This window comes from Centruroides sculpturatus, unplaced genomic scaffold, assembly GCF_000671375.1.
Source record: "Centruroides sculpturatus isolate CEXI.00-Female unplaced genomic scaffold, Cexi_2.0 scaffold211, whole genome shotgun sequence".
In the NCBI taxonomy this organism is placed as follows: Eukaryota; Metazoa; Arthropoda; class Arachnida; order Scorpiones; family Buthidae; genus Centruroides; species Centruroides sculpturatus.
In genome coordinates, this window is record NW_019384472.1 from 639,370 (window position 1) to 644,538 (window position 5,169).

The following is a 5,169-nucleotide window of genomic DNA, read 5'->3' on the forward strand; positions in this document are numbered from 1 at the left end:
ATAGCTTATTTAAGTGATGTGACATGAACGTTAAACATTATTGCCGAAAATCTCTTTATAAATAAAAGTATTCTCTTTTATTTATAACTTATAACTTTATGGTTACTAAACACTCAATAACAGTACTAGAATAATCATTCTAGAAAGGTGGAGGAGGGGTGGAACACTGTTTTAGTGGGACAAGTGTCACCTACACATTTTGCCATCAAACTAACTAATTTTTCAACTTTAGCAATTGTTTACAATATGACATACTGTATAAGCAGAAGAAAGTGTTTAGCGAGAACATATAATTACTTGGCAATCAATCAATTCATAGCCTATTTAAAGAATTTCCCCTACAACGGTCAGCATAAATAGACTCAAATAAATTATTCTGGGATGGTCTGACGGGCGAGTTTTAGGACAAGCCAGCACCGACCCTTCGTCCATCCTAACATCATCCATCAAACACTATTCACATCCTACTAAAAGGAATATTCTTCTTGAGAGATGAAGCTTCCAAACTTTTTTCAGAATAACCTATAACAATCACAGAAGGGCTAAGAATGGACTAAAAATAGTTATGTGACGTATTGCCAGCATAATAATCTATTGATGAAAACAAGAGATTTGCTATTCTGGCAAAATTAAACTATTTACTGTGTATATATACAGTAGTTTAATTTTAACAAAATGTAGAAATGTCTTGTATATATATAATATATATAATACATATATATATGTAATGTAAGTGCAGTTTTAATCAATTTGGTTATTTTACTTATAGAGATGGCTTACAACCTAAAATCTTGCTAGACAATCCCACATATTAGTGTTATTTTTGAAATTTATCTGCAAAGGTGCGTTGTCAGGCGTATATTGCAACAATAATGTAAAATAACAGATAATTCACTTGTTTGCATGCAACGTTTGTAAACATTGCATGCAACAACTTGAAGGTCAAATAAAGTTATTCTTTCTTAGTAAAATGGTATAATAATATTCTTAAAAATAAAACTCAAATCTATATAATAACGTGGGTTTAAATAGTATTAATATTAAAATAATTCAAAAAATAATCTATTACTTCTCGACATCAACCCAGGATTCGCACTCATGTTTCTTTCTGAGTTAGTGTTGCCAGCTTCGGCATAAATTTTCTATAAAATATATTTGATGTAATGTATAAATTAATTCGTTAATATTTTAAAATATATTTTTAATAATTTATAATAAATACATATAAATATTTTACGTTTAATTTATTATCATTTTTTTAGTATCTATACAGATGGCCGCCCTGTTAAAATGGCAACCTACTGAACTATTGGGTCCGGAATCGAATCCCGACGGGTCGGAAAAATTTCAGGGATCTTTCGGAAGGTTATCTGTTCGGATACTCCGGGTCCCGTTCTTCATTACGTGATCCTGCCATTGTGGGCTTGTCAAAAAAAAAAAATTCCCTTTTATTGCTCACTGGATTTTCAACTAGATGGTTCTATTTGATTAAGGGAACGTGACATATGGGCGATCTGCCTCTCGGGAGGTCTTTAATGGGAAACTGTTCCCTATTTAGGCGTTACTGAAAACTCAAGATGGACAATCCGTTATGCCAGGGGCGAACCCACTACCAACTACCACTGTTCGAAGGTTTTATCCACTCGGGCACTGGTGGCGCCAAATGAGAGGAAAGTTTTAAAAAGTGTCTATACAAAATTCTATTGCAGCTCGTTTCGAGAATGGCCAAAATGTAACAATGCTTTGTAACAAGAATCACCAGAATGCTTACTTCTGTAAAGAAAATGACTTTTTTTGACAAAGTTTTGACAAGATCGCTGTCCGGTACAATAAAATGGCTCTTGAACTTAAGTGGTAAGTGTAGTATTTAACTCTGAATATAACAATATTTTTATAATTTAAATTAAGTACAAAAGATCTTGAAGGGCTTTATTCTCAGCAATATAATTATTTATAATACGAAGTCTGTTTTAATTGCGCGGCTCCAGGGGAATCAGCTTGGTGTCGCTAGGTTTGTACAGATCGTCTGGTGATAAAGCCGTTTCCCGATTACAGATATATTTATTTGTTGATTAGCTACGCGGTTTTTAGTGAAGTGCGATTTTTTCGTTTGTGGGATTTCAGAATAAACGACCTGAAGGAGCAACGACTTGCCGTGAAATTTTGTGTTAAACTTGGAAAATCTGCGACTGAAACATTTGCTATGCTCAACCAGTAAGTGGGTGAAACGTCCCCCAGACCCAAAAAAGCTCGCAAGTTCGATCCAATATCAAGATGATTCTGACAGTTTTCTTTGATGCTAAGGGTGTTGTTCACCACGAGTACCTCCCCCAAGGCTGCACAGTGAAACAGACTTACTACGTTGAAGTTCTGAAGGACGCCATCCGTTTCAAAAGGCCAGAAATGCGGAGGAGTGGCGATTGGTTTCTCCATCACGACAAATGCTCCAGCCCATTCAGCTCTCAGAACTCGTTAGTTTTTAGCCAAACACTCGATCACTGTTCTTCCCCACTCCCCCTACTCACCTGACCTTGCTCCTTGTGACTTTTTCTTGTTTCACAAATTCAAAAGACTCTTGAAAGATTTGAGACGATTCCCGAGATTAAGGCAAATGCGACGAAAATCCTTCTAACAAGTAAGAGATAATAAGGAGTTAATAATTGTGGGAAACGGAAGTAGTGTGGCATTTGCCCATCAAAAATAAACAAAGAAAACATGCCAGACTTAAATTTGACACGATTTCAATGCTTTCCCTTGTTAGAGGATCATTTTGATTCGCATCCTCTTAGTTAAGGGTTAAAACTCTTCATTTTCTTTTCATACTTTTGTTGGTTGTTAATTAAGTTATGGCAACGCAACACTTGGGCGATGCCCTCTGGGAAGTCTTTTAAGGGAAACTGGCCCCCTATTTAGGCATTTCAGACGTAGAGAAAACCCGGAAAACTCCATGTGGCCAGCCCATCCGAGCGAGGCGTGAACCCACGATTGAACCCACAATCCCAGTGTTCAGGGTAAAAAGGCCGATTTGGTCCTCGGATGCATTCCATTTCCATATTTCTTGTAAATGGTGAAACATCTTTTCGTAGTATATGGTTTTGTTGTATCGTTGCTGTCTTTTACAACCAAAGAAAGTATTGCACAATTTATGCATAGATACTTACATTATTTATTATTATATTAATAAAACACAGGATCGTAGTACTTATTGATAAAAAAAAAAGAATTATTTTAACTTTTCAAATGAAATATTTCAAATCGATTAATATTTTGACGTAACGCGTGACGTATGTTAAACGTTCGAAGCAAACTAATTGTTCGAATTTTCTATTGTTGGGCGCCATCTTGAAATGCTAATTTTCGCGTTCATTCCTGCTTTTTATGAGATTTTCCGAAAGAATTTTCATTATAAATGAACTTCAGTAAGTAAGTAAATTGTTATTTATGATTTATAGGAAATCAAATGGAATTACTGGCGATAAAATATTAAATCGAAACATATTTGTAAATTAATTAAAAATCGAATTTCATTTCAAATCTGAGACTTTTTGAAATTAGAGAGGTTGCGGCCGACATTTTCAACGCGAAAACGTGTACGTCGGTCGTTCGGCGCCGCCTTCCAGCGAGCCTAGAAGTTTGACAATTGCGTTTGGAGTCGTCAGTAGAATCGTGCTCGACGTTCTAAACGCCATTGTCAAACTTCTAGGCTCGCTGGAAGGCGGCGCCGAACGACCGACGTACACGTTTTCGCGTTGAAAATGTCGGCCGCAACCTCTCTATTAACTTATCAGATTACGTATAAATTTGATTCGTAATATTCATACATCAGTTTAAATGTTATAAGAAATAGGTTCAATATGTTCCGTGTATGTTGAAGTTGTCTCCTGCTTCCTTATAATGTCGTTTTTATGTACAGTAAAATCTGGCTAAGACGAACTTCGTTAAGTCGAATTGTCTACAGCTTCTTGCCACACAATACAAGAGTTTTCTATACTATCTCTTGTCGGTAATTTTAATTAGAACGTATTTTCCCGCACGCCCTCCACTTTTTCGTAGCTTTAATCTTCAATTTCTCCTATATTCCGTGTAAATGCAAACCTCTATATCTCGAAACCTGTTTATCTCGAATTTACTTTCCTTTCTCGCAACATTCTGCATAAAGATAAACTGTATGTAGTTATTCATATTCGAACATTCTATGAATTTCTATGGCCAGACAACAAATAATTCAAATCATAAAATATACGAATCATTTACTAAATCTCGAAAATTCACAAAAATAATTAAATGATACTTCCAGGTAATAAAATGTCACGTTTATACTCGATTCTGACGCTCATCAATGCAGCCGTCTGACCCGCAAAATTAAAGCCCGCGTAGGGCGAAGAGAGAAGACACTTTTGCGGGTCGAAGGCGGCCGTCTATCCCGCAAAATTAAAGCCCGCGTAGGGCGAAGAGAGAAGANTCTCTCTTAAATCTTTCCCTCTTTTCAGAAATTGTTTCCCTAGATTGACTGTTTATGACCGCTGGGGTCAAAGTTCTACCTGCATATGACCACTTGTCTCTGACTTATAACTTTTCATTCTGACATTGACAGTTCGTTTAACACGTGTTCGAGTCATCCGAGACTCGGTGTCTACATTTTGTGCCGCGTTATTTAGATTAAGGGATTTTCCTCTCCCTCTCATAATTAATCTATCGTTATTATTTAATCATAGGAATATCGCGATTTACATGATTCGGACCTCGGTTGGGTCTTCACATAAAAAAACTTTGCAATCTCCAAAAGAAGTGGATTTTTCTAAATATTCTTGAATTAGAAAACATATTGGAGATTTGGATGATTATTTTGAAAAACATTAAATTAGTTTAGTGAGAAATGCATAATTACTTGCCAAGTATTCAATTTGCATTTGCAGAATTTCCCAAAAATAGTCACTATGAATAGATTTGAATATTTCAAGGGGACCCTCGCATCATCCTCAAATGTAATGAAACAATATTTACAGAACAAAAATTTACAACAATTATTACAATGTTATAGGCAAAACATGTACCAAATTTCTACAAGCATTTGATGTTTATCTATCATTTCTGTTAAATCTCGGTAATAATACTTAAACAAGTAAAACGGCAAAACTGTATTTGGGACAAGAATATGTCTCAGAGACT